Here is a 17,296-nt window from a genome sequence, read left to right as displayed (position 1 = left end):
AATAAAAGTTAAGTTTTATACTCTGGAAGTTGACGCCGCATAAGAGGTTAAGACAGTGAGTGCTAGAACCGCATTCTTTCGTGGAAGTGACTTTATCACCTCCACTCCTTGTGTGAATGCTATTGTTGTGCGGTAGCACCCCTCCCTCCAACAGCATAGAATGATTTCACAATAACCAATTATCATTGACCACTATAGATATACTGGGGAGTGTGTCTAAGTGTAGTGCCATTGCTCAAACTCGTTTCTAATAAAAAAAAGTGTTGTTGTTTTTTTAAATGTACACTACTGTTACATCAGATATGAGTTGCACTGGGGTGACACTGTGCCCTGGCAGGCAAGCACTGAAACGCACACGTGTGAAGGAAACTGACTGCTATTATTTCACAGTCAAAAAAGTGTTTTTTTTTTTTAATGTACACTACTGTTACACCAGATATGAATTGCACTGGGGTGACACTGTGCCCTGGCAGGCAGGCACTGAAATGCACACGTGTGAAGGAAACTGATTGCTATTATTTCACACAGTCAGAAAAGTGTTTTTTTTTTTTTTTTAAATGTACACTACTGTTACACCAGATATGAGTTGCACTGGGGTGACACTGTGCCCTGGCAGGCAGGCCCTGAAACGCACACGTGTGAAGGAAACTGACTGCTATTATTTCACAGTCAAAAAAGTGTTGTTTTTTTAAATGTACACTACTGTTACACCAGATATGAGTTGCACTGGGGTGACACTGTGCCCTGGCAGGCAGGCACTGAAACGCACACGTGTGAAGGAAACTGACTGCTATTATTTCACAGTCAAAAAAGTGTTTTTTTTTTTTTTAAATGTACACTACTGTTACACCAGATATGAGTTGCACTGGGGTGACACTGTTCCCTGGCAGGCAGGCACTGAAACGCACACGTGTGAAGGAAACTGACTGCTATTATTTCACAGTCAAAAAAGTGTTGTTTTTTTTTTAAATGTACACTACTGTTACACCAGATATGAGTTGCACTGGGGTGACACTGTGCCCTGGCAAGCAGGCACTGAAACGCACACGTGTTAAGGAAACTGACTGCTATTATTTCACAGTCAAAAAAGTGTTGTTTTTTTTAAATGTACACTACTGTTACACCAGATATGAGTTGCACTGGGGTGACACTGTGCCCTGGCAGGCAGGCACTGAAATGCACATGTGTGAAGGAAACTGACTGCTATTATTTCACAGTCAAAAAAGTGTTTTTTTTTTTTAAATGTACACTACTGTTACACCAGATATGAGTTGCACTGGGGTGACACTGTGCCCTGGCAGGCAGGCACTGAAACGCACACGTGTGAAGAAAACTGATTGCTATTATTTCACAGTCAAAAAAGTGTTGTTTTTTTTAAATGTACACTACTGTTACACAAGATATGAGTTGCACTGGGGTGACGCTGTTCCCTGGCAGGCAGGCACTGAAACGCACACGTGTGAAGGAAACTGACTGCTATTATTTCACAGTCAAAAAAGTGTTGTTTTTTTTTTTTTAAATGTACACTACTGTTACACCAGATATGAGTTGCACTGGGGTGACACTGTGCCCTGGCAAGCAGGCACTGAAACGCACACGTGTTAAGGAAACTGACTGCTATTATTTCACAGTCAAAAAAGTGTTGTTTTTTTTAAATGTACACTACTGTTACACCAGATATGAGTTGCACTGGGGTGACACTGTGCCCTTGGAGGCAGGCACTGAAACGCACACATGTGAAGGAAACTGACTGCTATTATTTCACAGTCAAAAAAGTGTTGTTGTTTTTTTAAATGTACACTACTGTTACATCAGATAGGAGTTGCACTGGGGTGACACTGTGCCCTGGCAGGCAAGCACTGAAACGCACACGTGTGAAGGAAACTGACTGCTATTATTTCACAGTCAAAAAAGTGTTTTTTTTTTTTTTAATGTACACTACGGTTACACCAGATATGAGTTGCACTGGGGTGACACTGCCCTGGCAGGCAGGCACTGAAACGCACACGTGTGAAGGAAACTGACTGCTATTATTTCACAGTCAAAAAAGTGTTGTTGTTTTTTAAATGTACACTACTGTTACACCCTATATGAGTTGCACTGGGGTGACACTGTTCCCTGGCAGGCAGGCACTGAAACGCACACGTGTTAAGGAAACTGACTGCTATTATTTCACAGTCAAAAAAGTGTTGTTGTTTTTTAAATGTACACTACTGTTACAAGAGATATGAGTTGCACTGGGGTGACCCTGTGCCCTGGCAGGCAGGCACTGAAACGCACACGTGTGAAGGAAACTGATTGCTATTATTTCACACAGTCAAAAAAGTGTTTTTTTTTTTTTAAATGTACACTACTGTTACACCAGATATGAGTTGCACTGGGGTGACACTGTGCCCTGTCAGGCAGGCAGGCACTGAAACGCACACGTGTGAAGGAAACTGACTGCTATTATTTCACAGTCAAAAAAGTGTTGTTTTTTTAAATGTACACTACTGTTACACCAGATATGAGTTGCACTGGGGTGACACTGTTCCCTGGCAGGCAGGCACTGAAACGCACACGTGTGAAGGAAACTGATTGCTATTATTTCACAGTCAAAAAAGTGTTGTTTTTTTTTTAAATATACACTACTGTTACACCAGATATGAGTTGCACTGGGGTGACACTGTGCCCTGGCAAGCAGGCACTGAAACGCACTCGTGTTAAGGAAACTGACTGCTATTATTTCACAGTCAAAAAAGTATTGTTTTTTTTAAATGTACACTACTGTTACACCAGATATGAGTTGCACTGGGGTGACACTGTGCCCTTGGAGGCAGGCACTGAAATGCACACGTGTGAAGGAAACTGACTGCTATTATTTCACAGTCAAAAAAGTGTTGTTTTTTTAAATGTACACTACTGTTACACCAGATATGAGTTGCACTGGGGTGACACTGTGCCCTGGCAGGCAGGCACTGAAACGCACACGTGTGAAGGAAACTGACTGCTATTATTTCACAGTCAAAAAAGTGTTGTTTTTTAAAATGTACACTACTATTACACCAGATATGAGTTGCACTGGGGTGACACTGTGCCCTGGCAGGCAGGCACTGAAATGCACACGTGTGAAGGAAACTGACTGCTATTATTTCACAGTCAAAAAAGTGTTGTTTTTTTTAAATGTACACTACTGTTACACCAGATATGAGTTGCACTGGGGTGACACTACAACAGATATGAGTGGTGGCACTGGCGAAGTGGGCACAGTATACGCTGTAAGCCTGACACACACGCTGGCAAGCAGGCAACTGCAATTAGATTACACAGGGAAAAAAAGCAGACTGATGTTCTAGCCCTAAAAAGGGCTTTTTGGGGTGCTGTCCTTACAGCAGAGATCAGATGAGTCCTTCAGGACTGTAGTGGACACTGAATACACTAGCCTAGCTATCGATTTCCCTATTAAATCATCAGCAGCCACACTGTCCCTCCTCTCACTAAGAATGCAGCTTCCGAATGAATCTAAAATGGATGCTGTCCAGGAGGTAGGAGGGTCTGGGAGGGAGGGTCTGCTGCTGATTGGCTGGAATGTGTCTGCTGACTGTGAGGTACAGGGTCAAAGTATTACACAATGATGACGAATAGGGGGTGGATCGAACATTGCATATGTTAACTATTCACCGGCGAACTATTTACGACATCACTACATATAAGTTATGAAGATAAAAATGTCATCAGTAACCCACTGTGAGTTGTAAAACATGTTGCACTGGTAAGAGGCCCTTTCATTACTCAGGGCAGATAGCAAATCTCGTAACTGATTGGTTCCTTGTGTATACAGTAAGACCTAGGCTTTCAGAAACAGTCCCAGTGTCTTAAATATCTGTGTGCTGAGAATAACTTAGATCTTTAGACCACCGGGGTGTGTATACTTGTCAGTATGCACCATAAGTACCATTTATACAGTTGGGCAAAAAAGTATTTAGTCAGCCACCAATTGTGCAAGTTCTCCCACTTAAGAAGATGAGAGAGGCCTGTAATTTTCATCATAGGTATACCTCAACTATGAGAGACAAAATGTGGAAACAAATCCAGACAATCACATTGTCTGATTTGGAAAGAATTTATTTGCAAATTATGGTGGAAAATAAGTATTTGGTCAATATCAAAAGTTCATCTCAATACTTTGTTATATATCGTTTTTTGGCAATGACAGAGGTCAAACGTTTTCTGTAACTCTTCAGAAGGTTGTCACACACTGTTGCTGGTATGTTGGCCCATTCCTGCATGCAGATCTCCTCTAGAGCAGTGATGTTTTGGGGCTTTCGCTGGGCAACACGGACTTTCAACTCCCTCCAAAGGTTTTCTATGGGGTTGAGATCTGGAGACTGGCTAGGCCACTCCAGGACCTTGAAATGCTTCTTACGAAGCCATTCCTTCGTTGCCCGGTCAGTGTGTTTGGGATCATTGTCATGCTGAAAGACCCAGCCACGTTTCATCTTCAATGCCTTTGCTGATGGAAGGATGTTTGCACTCAAAATCTCATGATCCATGGCCCCATTCATTCTTTCATGTACACAGATCAGTCATCCTGTTCCCTTTGCAGAGAAACAGCCCCAAAGCATGATGTTGCCACCCCCATGCTTCAAAGTAGGTATGGTGTTCTTTGGTTGCAACTCAACATTCTCTCTCCTCCAAACACGACGAGTTGTGTTTCTACTAAACAGTTCTACTTTGGTTTCATCTGACCATATGACATTCTCCCAATCCGCTTCTGGATCATCCAAATGCTCTCTAGCATACTTCAGATGAGCCCGGACATGTACTGGCTTAAGCAAGGGGACACGTCTGGCACTGCAGGATCTGAGTCCCTGGTGGCGTAGTGTGTTACTGATGGTAGCCTTTGTTACGTTGGTCCCAGCTCTCTGCAGGTCATTCACTAGGTCCCCCCGTGTCTTTCTGGGATGTTTGCTTACTGTTCTTGTGATCATTTTGACCCCATGGGGTGAGATCATGCGTGGAGCCCCAGATTGAGAGAGATTATCAGTGGTCTTGTATGTCTTCCATTTTCTAATTATTGCTCCCACAGTTGATTTATTCACACAAAGCTGCTTGCCTATTGCAGATTCAGTCTTCTCAGCCTGGTGCAGGTCTACAATTTTGTTTCTGGTGTCCTTCGACAGCTCTTTGGTCTTCACCATAGTGGAGTTTGGAGTGTGACTGTTTGAGGTTGTGGACAGGTGTCTTTTATACTGATAACAAGTTCAAACAGGTGCCATTAATACAGGTAATGAGTGGAGGACAGAGGAGCCTCTTAAAGAAGTGAGAGCCAAAAATCTTGCTTGTTTGTAGGTGACCAAATACTTATTTTCCACCATAATATGCAGATAAATTCTTTCCAACTCAGACAATGTGATTGTCTGGATTTGTTTCCACATTTTGTCTCTCATAGTTGAGGTATTACCTATGATAAAAATTACAGGCCTCTCTCATCTTCTTAAGTGGGAGAACTTGCACAATTGGTGGCTGACTAAATACTTTTTTGCCCCACTGTATATGATAAGTATAGAGGTTAATATATATTTTAAAAAGTTATTTTGTTATGGGCTCTTGGCAATATATTACTTGAGATGAAATTATTCATTAAGAAGGTAGTATCTATGCAAGGCCACTAGATGGCTACATATACATTTATAACAGAGACTAGTTGAAGATAGGAGCATTTACGGTCTATGATTTATATTACATTCAAAGCAATGTTACAAAAACTAATCAATTCAAAATGTGCATCCTATTTGAAATACACTTTGCTCTACAACAAAGTCCAGGAGAACAAAGGAAATTTAAAGGGACAGTAAAGTCATATTTAAACATCCAAATAACTCATGCAACTAAAAAAAATGAAAACAAAACAACTTTCCAATTTGCGTCTATTAATCTAATTAGCTTTTTTTGTTTTGGTATCCTTTTTTTAAAAGCATACCTAGGTAGGCTCTAGAGCAGCAATGCACTACCGGGAACTAGCTGCAGCTTGTTGGCTGCACATATACGCCTCTTGTCATTGGCGCATGCAATGTGTTAAGCAAGCGTCATAGAGCAGAAGAGAATGAAGCAAATTTGATAACATAAGTAAATTAGAAAGTAATTTCAAATTGTGTGATCTATCTGTATCATGAAGGTTTAATTTTGATTGTCAGGCCCCTAATTAATTCTTAAGGTAGCCTTACGCATATCTCAGGATTTTTTCCTTTACATTATTTGTTCTCAGTTCTTTTAGAAGTTTAGCATTTCCAGAACCTGTCACACTACATCTACAGATCATTGATACTTGTTTTTTTATTATTTTTGTAAAATATTTTTGTAAAATGAATTAATGGAGTTAATTAATAATTTATAATTGATAATTAATCTATTCTTCTACTGGGTTCAGCAAGGTACTATTTTGCATCTTATTTAATTAAAGGGGCCGCTGACTATTTCTATCTATCTATTTATCTATATATCAGTCTGTCTGTCTATCTATCCATCCATCAATCAATCTATCAATTATCTATCTATCTATCTCTCTATCAATCAATCAATCAATCATTCAATCAATCAATCTAGCAATTAGCTATATATCTATCAATCTATATATTAATTATCTATCATCTATCTATCATTAAAATCCTTATACCTAGCAGTATGTATATTATTACTATTGCTTACTACTGAGTTACCGGTAGGAAGGGCAAAAACATTTAGCACCAGGATCCTCTATTAAGTAGATCCACTATTGAACAGCTGCACCAGAGATCACCATCAGGAGATCAAAGTGCAGGAAACATAAACTTCACTGCCGCTTAAATGAGTTAAAATGGACATTCAAATCAGCCTTGCAATATCGGGATCGTTTATCGTGTTCTCCCATAGACTTTAATGGAGCGTGAAAAGTGTGTGTGTGTGGGGGGGGGGGGGGAATGCCTTGTTTTTGCTGAAATACGATCACATTTTCTCAAGTGCGCTAATCCAACATGAAAATATGAATATTTCACATTCCAATTGTCACGGATACCAGACAGCTAAGGCTAACCCCACCCCCCTACAACCTCACCCCTGTTGTTTCTCAGTAGTTTTGGGCTCCTCAGAGCAACCACAATCTCTGGAAGCTTTTGTTTGCATGGTTTTGTGTTCCAAACTTGTTTAGAGAAGAGCTGGTCTATGACCTGGAAAACCCTCCTAGGCTGGCTGGGAAGGTCCTCCCCACGAATAATGAGAGGTACTGGGTCCAGTGGGACTTGCGAGTGCCCTTCCTAGGAGAACAGCCAAAGAAAGAATGGCTATCTGTTCTATATAGACTGGTCCAGCAAGAGATGTGGGTGGAGGACGGCTACCGGGCCCTCCAATGGCTCGTTATGCAAGTGCAGCCATGGCTGGAGGATGGCTCCCCCACAAAGGGATTTGGCTTCGGCGGCCCTGGATTACTGTTTGCAAAAAGGACAGAGGACCTACAGTTTGGAAGCGAGACGGACCAGGGTCTGCAGGATATCTCTGGGCTCCAAAAGGAACTGCTGGATCTCTTGGAGGAAACCTGGCTGCTAGACGATCTGGATTTTATAACTGACCAGGAAGAGGCACTGGTAAAAGAATACAAGAGGCTGCTAGATCTCATTGAGCAGCGTGCCAAGGGTATACAGATCTGGGGTGCAGCCCTCTGGGATTCATGGAGCTCAATTATGAAGGAGAAACAACCAAGAAAAAAGGAACCAGAGCTTATGGTCTTGGACCAGGGGGCCACCCCAGCAGAAGTGCTGGAAACAGGGCAGAGAGCTGCCGGCCTCTGCCCAGCACCTGTAACAGCTCCAGGAAACCAGGGAGAGGAGGTAGGCATCCTCCTTACACAGAACCCCTTCCCGGGAGAGGAGACAGTCGGTCTCTCTCCCCAGCGGCAGAGCCAGGAGTCGGGAGAGGAGACAGTTGATCTCTCTCCCCAGTGGCAGAGCCATCTCCTGGGAGTGGAGGTAGTCTGTCTCCCTCCCCTTACAGAGAACCCCTTGCAGGGAGAGATGGATGTCGATAAGTCTCCCCAGCAGCAGAACCCCTTCCCGGGAGAGGAGACAGTCGGTCTCTCTCCCCAGCAGCAGAGCCATCCCCTGGGAGCGGAGGTAGTCGTCCTCCCTCCCCGTAAGCAGAACCCCTTCCTGGGAGAGGAGATAAGGTGAAAAGTTCATGCTCCCCTTTGAGGAAAGTGTTATTTATTTATCTTTGATTGCTGTTATTGAGAAATGCAATAGCCTGCATACAATACAATAAATGTACAAATAAATCACAGAATAACAAAATATGAAATAAATGTGAAAAAGAAATGTGAACTCAAAGTTCGTTAATTGATTAGAAGGATATGTTCCCTTCTGAGGAGATGTTCAACAATCAATATCTTTGAATTCGTCCTCACATAAAATGATAGAAGAAAAAACACACCATAGTGTAATTCTGTAGCCCACTTGGAATAGATGGTAAGAAACAAACAAATGGTTATTCACATTTGGTGGAGCCACTCCAGGCTCAGGATAATGCGCACACCTACTTTATACTGGTAGGCAAACAGTATCTCACACGCAAGTAGTAAAAAAGTAATATTTATTAAAACGATTAGACTTTTTATCTCATAACTACGTCTATCATCTGCTCGTGTCGCCAGAGGTGGAGCAATTCCTTGCTGGTATTAGCCTGTGTTTGGTCAGCGGTTAAGCTTCTGCCCTCCATCCACATCCATCCAGCCCACAGCCTGCATACAATACTATTGGCTCACTTTAGTTTAAGTGCGTCATTTACCCTATACACCTCCAAAATTAGTTAGACAGAAGACAGGGCATTCTTAATCTGAGTTCTTAATATAAATGAATCATCAGTGCTTATTTTTATGTTTATTATATACCATCTACAACTCATACTTAAGTATTCTTTTCATTGGTTACCCAAAATAATAACATAATGAGTACTATAGCCTGATCAATTGAATATTGTACTAGGGTCTCATATCTCAGTACTAGTTATTATAGTTTATTTTCTAGATACCCAACAGACTTTTATTGCTTCGCTAGCTGGGCTGTATAGCTATTCGAATTTACGTTCTGCATTGTATACTACTATACTTACTCCATATTCGTCTTCAGAAATCCATGAAAGTCTCCCTTATTTTATTTTAATTTAATGCTTTGAGTTACTTTAGTCTGGAAATTATTAAGTCAAATTGTCACCATATGACCAATTTGTATACATGTATAACAATAGCTGATAATAATTTACTTAGGGGTAACTTCTGTCATAGGTCTAAAATTATTATTAATGCGAAAAGGGACCTTTGAGGGGTAAAGTCACTTTCACTATTTAAATGAGTTAGGGATGCCATGTACCATTCTTTTATATCTGCTAATTATTCAGCTAATGAAAGGAGCTGCCAATGGCCAAGGTAATTCTCTGTGTACTATTTTGCTCAACAGTATTCTGATTATGTGGTAGTTCCTATTAATACCTATAACCCCTAAAGTAATCCATACAAACCATATGCCCCCCCCCCCACCACCACACACACACACACACACACATTAATACACTCTGGCTTCTGTAATTATGCTCAGAGTGTTTTTTATGCGGTTTTCTCGTAACATACCGCAAATGCAATCATATTTCACTATATAAACTATATATAACTTGTGAGTAGTCTTTCACATATTTCTACAACCTAATCTAATAATTCCCTATATCACAGGTTGTGCACCTCCTAGAATATCTCACTGTTTGTTCGAATATGTAAACACAAGTTCATGGAAAAGTGTAGACAATAACCTAGCAAATAATGATTGATTTTGATAACCCATTTAACTTATAGAATCTATAATCTTTTGTGGCAGATGAGAATTCACTTAGAATACTATGAAACTTGTTATATATCGAATTATTTTTTAGTAATAGGTTAAACACTTATGACCCATAAGTTCACAAAATGAGCATTACAAGTTTGAATACTCATAACCTAATTATTGCATATCAAACTCAATGTATCTTTGCAACAGCAGCACTGTTAGTATATTGGGAAAGTTATGATTCTATTTAGCAATTTATATGGCTTGTTACAGGTTGTTTTATATTTATTACCATGTTTCTGTAAGCCTACATAATGAATATGCTGTATACCTATTGCTATCTTTTGTCAAACAGTTTTATATTATGTAAAACCAATAAAAAATATTTTTAAATAAAGGGCCAACCTCCTTCCTATTAAAGGGACATAATATCCATATGCTAATTGACTTGAAAGTGATGCAACGTAAAAAGCTGAAAAGAAAATATCACCTGACCCTTTAAAAAAAAAAATAGCTCTCTGAACAGATGAAATTGAGTTCAACATGAAATGTTTAATATGAAATGTTTAATAACAAGTAGTAATAAAATGCTGCAGTGTACTCGTGTTATTTATTTTGCCATTTTTCTTGTAATTCTTCATAATCCTACAACATGCTGTACAGTAATTGCTTGATCAGTGCAGGAGTTCACCTGATTTATCTGTTATCTCTGTTTCTAATTGGCCAAACAAAAGAGACAAGGTGAAACTATTTAAAGGGCCACTCAATGCAGTAGAATTACATAATTAACAAGTGCATAATAAAAAGACAATAATTTAACACCTACTCATATTATTTTTTCTCCCATTTTCCAGCCCCCTGTATCATGTGACAGACAGCAGCCAATCACAGACTAGTATATGTATATCCTTTGAGCTTGTGCACATGCTCAGTAGGATTGTGTTCCCCAGAAAGTGTGAATATAAAAAGACTGCGAAATTTGAAAATGGAAGTAAATTGTAAAGTGTCTTAAAACTGCATTCTCTGAATCATAAAAGTTTATTTTGACTTGAGTGTCCCTTTAAGATACTTTTCATGGGGTGTGTCCCTGGTCTACAGAGTAGTTCCACACTTGTTAACAAAATTAAGTTTATGAAATAAAATACCCAAATCTGCATTGGGAAAATGTTTAGAGAATACAATAGAACACTTCTATTTATCCCACTAGCAAAGGTGTGAAATAAGGAAAACAATATGCTTGGATTTCACAGTGTTGTTTGTATGAGCTGTGTAGTTTTATTTTAATTTTTAATTATAAACAATTTTTGCAACACAATTCCCTAACAATTTAGAGTGCCATTTAACAGTACAATTGTTTACTGCATTGTTTATAACAAAATTTAAATTATTTGTTTAAAAAAAATTAAATTACATTTTTTTGTGTGCCCTGTTGTAATATATGTATCACTTTAACATGCAGGGAGAATTTATCAAGGTAAAAAGGGTTTTTTCAATACAAATTTAAAATTTTCCAACACAATTCCCTTAAAAAAAATTTTGTTGAATTATTTTTTTTTATTAAAATATTGCACAGTTATACAATACAATACCTACCTACACATTCTTAGGTGAGTGGTACAAATACAAAGGAAAGACTTCTATTATAAGCACATGAGTCTCGCTTTACATTGGTGGTTGCTTCTTGATGGGTTCCATTTTACAATTAATATAGTACCTCAAAACAAGTTCTGCAATTAACATTCTACCTCAGGAGCCACAATATCTTAATCTCTTATCTAACTATGGTCCGCCTCGTGCCTTAGTTCAATAGTCCTATCTCTATTAGTTGTTGTTTAATCTTGTTGATTAAAGGGACAGTACACTGTAAAATTGTTTTTCCATTAATGTATTTTAAATGACTTGAATTGGTAAGTTCTGTATATTTCCTCTCACTATAATAAACCTCCCTTCCTTATCTTTAATAATTTCCTCCGCCTTAAAGTTAAGGGACATATGCATTAGAATTGAAACTCCACATTTTTTCTTCTTGTTGACTGCATGATACTGTATTGGAAAAATTTTATCCCAATATTTGGGTGTATACTGAGATATGAAATGTGTCTCTTGGATCATGACAATTTGAGCTGAGCATGTGCAAGAATTCACAGACTATACGTATATGCTTTTGTGATTGGCTGATTGCTATCACATGGTACAAGGGTAGTGGACATATACATAACTTTGAAATGTGTTATAAAAAAATCTGCTACTCATTTGAAGTTCAGACTAAGTGCTATTGCATTGTCTTTTTATAGTGCATTTGTTGATTATGCAAATCTAATGTGTTGACTGGTCCTTTAAGTGCCTTATATTCAAGTATGGCTTTTTTTCTTTTAATATCTGAGTTTAGACCCCTTACATTGTGTGATATTATCTTAATCGTTATGAAACTGCTTCAAACTATACCATGGCTTAATTCCATGGAGTGAGAATAAAAGGTCAACATAACTCTTTCTCATTATGTATAGTATATGCCTCATAGGCCACCACTTTTCTAGCAGTAAGATGAACAGTAGGCAAGTTAAAGACATCATGGAGCTTACAAATAGATTTTGAACCTTCTCACCTTTACTCATACCAAGATGATAAGCGTACCACTTCTTCTTGTGAACTTTTGAGTATGCATCATTTTTAACCATTAGTTGGAAAACATAGCAAATAAAAAAACTAAATATTAACTTTTTAACCAATAACTGTTCTAAGCAATTCAATACTATTTTTTCCTAATCACATTAATTATAGAGACTGTAAGTAGCATAAATAACTGTTAATTACATGGGGGGATGAGGGGGGTTAGTTAAGGATTGGTTCAGTAATATAGTAGGATAGTGGGGCAAAAAGAGGCGGGGAGGGTTGGATTATGGGTAGGGCTAGAAAGGAGTGACCTCCAACATGACCTCCATATAGGTCAGCCAATTAGGAGGGACTATCAGGGTATCGTATCCTCACAACTAACACTTCAGGTGTCAAAAAGAACCTATGAGTTGTTCAATCTCATAGGAGAGAAAAGTCAGAGCAGTCTTTGCTGGTTTTCAAGGTGGGGGTGCACGTTTTCTTCCCGGTATGTCACTGGTATCATCTATATTGGTGCTGGCTTTGGTTCTCTTAGATTTGGCATTTTTGCCAACTACGGTCCAATCTCTTTGAAAGGATTTTCTTTGTTGTTTTGGAGATTCCGAGGTTGCTAATGTCTCTGGTAATAATTTCAGCTGCTCTAAGAGGCGAAGTCCTTCTTCCGTAGAGGAACATGAATGGGAAGCATTTTGATAGGTGAATGTCAATTTGAAAGGAAAGTTCCATCTATATTTAATATTTTCTGTAATGAGGATTTGCATTACCGGTTTTATTTCTCTCCTTCTGTGCAGCATCGTTGGTGACAGATCTGTGTATATTTGGATTTTGTTGCCTTCAAATTTGAGGTTACGTGTGTTTCTGGCTGCTTTCATTATGTCTTCTTTAATATGGAAATAGTGCATCTTTACAATGATGTCCTGGGTAGTCGATTGAGATGGTTTGGTTAATGCTCTATGTGCTCTGTCCATGAGAAGCATGGGTAGATCTATCTCTGGGACTAATCCATGGAATAAGCTAGTGATCGTTTCTTGCACGTTTTTGTAGGTTTCCGGTAGATTTCTGATCCGTATATTAGAGCGTCTGGATCTGTTTTCCATGTCCTCTATTTGACCCTCTAGTTTTCTTATGTAAATGGAATGGTCTAGCAGAATGGTCCTGATTTGTGGAATCTACTCTGTTACATCATCTAGTTTTTCCTCAATGTCAGACATTCTATGTCCTATTTCCTGTATATCCCTCTTTAGTTCTGACAGGGCTGACTTAAATTCCTCCTGGAAAATAGCCTTTATTTGTAGGAGTAAGTCTTTGTTTTGTGAATCTGTGGAACCTCGATTGTCTGGATCACTCTGTTCTTGAGAGTACACATTTCTTGCTGGAGATAACATTGTATCCAGATTTTTTTGTTTGGGCTTTAGCTAAATAGTCTTTAACTGAATGGCTTCTGCTTTTCATATTGTGGCTAGCTCAATAATGATCTGTGACAAGAAATAGAAATGCACTTCTGCTTTTGTAGTTTTAATACCAGAGACAAGTTTCACTTTATTTTATTGATAGAGATGCACTATTATTCTTACAATTCCCTTAATTTTTTAATGCAATTTAAAAGTACAATTGATCATTGCATTTTTATAGGAATATTTTTTATTTATTTATTTTTAAAAAATTAAACATTTTTGTGAGCCCTATTATGATACATGCATCTCCTTGACATACGTTATTGCAGGGAACATTTATAAATGTTACAACTGTCTTTAGAGATTTCCAACAGTGAGTTTAGTACCAACAAGATTTATTATAAAATCTTGCAAGCCCAGACACCTTTAGATAATAGGGCCCAATGTGATAAGGTTAAAATGTAACATGAAAATGATCTACTTCTGTGTAAAATATACTGTTATATATGTCACATTTTTGATCACTCCTACGTGGTATACAGATGAAGCACTGGCAGCCATTTTGAGAGAGGGCTGCACATTTGTTTTAAAGAATGCAAAATCCCTTAATAATACCATTTCACAGTTCATATTATCTTTTAAAAAATCAGAAACAGTGTTTCAGAAATATAAAGGGTTCTACAAATGTTGTAGAAGCAAATGTAAAATTTTCTGTTTCAGTAGTGGATTAATTTTAAAGTTTCTCTCTGGTGTGCACATGTAGTATATGTCTTATCCTGCAGAGGGTGCCAAATCCAATCTAAAGGGAAAACAAAAAAATGGTAAAAGAAATGGAAAAAAACAGATTGAAGTTGATCACAATCCTTTTGAAAAATGTATGTAATGATTTTTATCGGAAAACCACCATTAAAGTCTATGGGGATTTTTTGTAGATAAATAATTGAACAAGATTTGCTAAAGGATCCTGATCACCCACCATTATTTTAATACATTTTCTTGATTATGATCCTTAAAGCACTTCATCAGTAGCAAAGCATTCTAGGGATATACACAATTCAGACTGCAGTTTATTACAACTTTAAGGCATTGCTCATCTGCCAAGACACTGCATAGAAGGTAAAAAATTAGTATTAGCTTTTCAACCTTATTAATAGGCAGCAGTTTAGTTTAAACTGTTAAATAGATATAAATGTATTTTTGCAATATTTATGGCTATAAATATGTGTAGAAAAAGTATATGCAAAAAAGTGTATGAATATATAATTATTTATTGAAATACCTTTTTGAGTATGTATCTTATATTTAATATGTCACTAGTTAAGTGAGGTATAGCCTAGTTTATGGGTATGGTAAAGAGTTACCACCGGGTATTCATGTGTTTGCATGTATTAGTGAAACATGCCTGCCTGAACTTATTTTGTGATTGTGATTTTACTTTGGTGATTGCTGTGTTATGTTTTTCAGAATTTTTTGAAGAAAAAAAAGGGTTTATGAGAAATCATTTTGCCTTATTATCAAGGGAGTTTGAATTTTAATTTCAGTAACATTAATTAAATAGGAATATTTACAGGGGAAGCTGTGGTGAAGATTTATAAGTAATTTATATTGTTTAATATCATTTATTGTATGTATTATTTACTAAAACAGATAGGTAATTACATCTTTGTATAAGACCAAAGACCAAAAGTACACTAAATTCAAAATTGAGTTCCATATGAAATGTTTAATAAAAGGTAGTAATAAAATGTCGCAGTGTACTTGTGTTATTTATTTTGCCCATTTTTCTTGTAATTCATTATAATCCTACAAAATGCTGTATAGTAATTGCTTGATCAGAGCAGGAGTTTACCTGCTATATCTGTTATCTCTGTTTATAATTGTCCAAACAAAAGAGGCAAGTAAAAAAAAAAACTTAAGATACTTTTCATGGGGTGTGTCCCTGGTCTACAGAATAATTCAACACTTGTTAACAAAATTATAGTTTTAAATGCTTTTTGTGGGCAGATATTTTGCAAAGCAACGAAGATAGCTATTATGGATATATTGAAAAATATGTAAACTTCCTTTTAAAAAATGATAGTTATCAAGAGAAATATATTAAAACAAAATTCTACAAGGGAAGGTACCACAACTTAGTGCACAAATATGGCAAGTACATCTTTTAGCAAGAGAGATGGTTGGTTGTTGAGTGATAGACAGAAAAAAAACAGAATCAGAGTTACACATTGCAGAGTAATGAGAAAAAAAAGATGGCCTAGATTTAGAGTTCGGCGGTAGCCGTCAAAACCAGCGTTAGAGGCTCCTAACGCTGGTTTTGGGCGCCCGCTGGTATTTGGAGTCAGTGATTAAAGGGTCTAACGCTCACTTTTCAGCCGCGACTTTTCCATACCGCAGATCCCCCTACGCCATTTGCGTAGCCTATATTTTCAATGGGATCTTTCTAACGCTGGTATTTAGAGTCGTTTCTGCAGTGAGCGTTAGAGCTCTAACGACAAGATTCCAGCCGCCTGAAAAAAGCAGGAGTTAAGAGCTTTCTGGCTAACGCCGGTTTATAAAGCTCTTAACTACTGTACCCTAAAGTACACTAACACCCATAAACTACCTATGTACCCCTAAACCGAGGTCCCCCCACATCGCCGCCACTCGATTAAAATCTTTAACCCCTAATCTGCCGACCGCCACCTACGTTATACTTATGTACCCCTAATCTGCTGCCCCTAACCCCGCCGACCCCTATATTATATTTATTAACCCCTAACTTGCCCCCCACAACGTCGCCGCAAGCTACTTAAAATAATTAACCCCTAATCTTCCGACCGCAAATCGCCGCCACCTACGTTATCCCTATGTACCCCTAATCTGCTGCCCCTAACATCGCCGACCCCTATGTTATATTTATTAACCCCTAATCTGCCCCCCACAACGTCGCCGACACCAGCCTACACTTATTAACCCCTAATCTGCCGAGCGGACCTGAGCGCTACTATAATAAAGTTATTAACCCCTAATCCGCCTCACTAACCCTATCATAAATAGTATTAACCCCTAATCTGCCCTCCCTAACATCGCCGACACCTACCTTCAATTATTAACCCCTAATCTGCCGACCGGAGCTCACCGCTATTCTAATAAATGTATTAACCCCTAAAGCTAAGTCTAACCCTAACACTAACCCCCCCCTAAGTTAAATATAATTTACATCTAACGAAATAAATTAACTCTTATTAAATAAATGATTCCTATTTAAAGCTAAATACTTACCTGTAAAATAAATCCTAATATAGCTACACTATAAATTATAATTATATTATAGCTATTTTAGGATTAATATTTATTTTACAGGTAACTTTGTAATTATTTTAACCAGGTACAATAGCTATTAAATAGTTAATAACTATTTAATAGTTACCTAGTTAAAATAATAACAAAATTACCTGTAAAATAAATCCTAACCTAAGTTACAAT

Source organism: Bombina bombina, chromosome 3 (assembly GCF_027579735.1).
Source record: "Bombina bombina isolate aBomBom1 chromosome 3, aBomBom1.pri, whole genome shotgun sequence".
In the NCBI taxonomy this organism is placed as follows: Eukaryota; Metazoa; Chordata; class Amphibia; order Anura; family Bombinatoridae; genus Bombina; species Bombina bombina.
Note: the sequence above shows the minus strand (reverse complement) of the source record.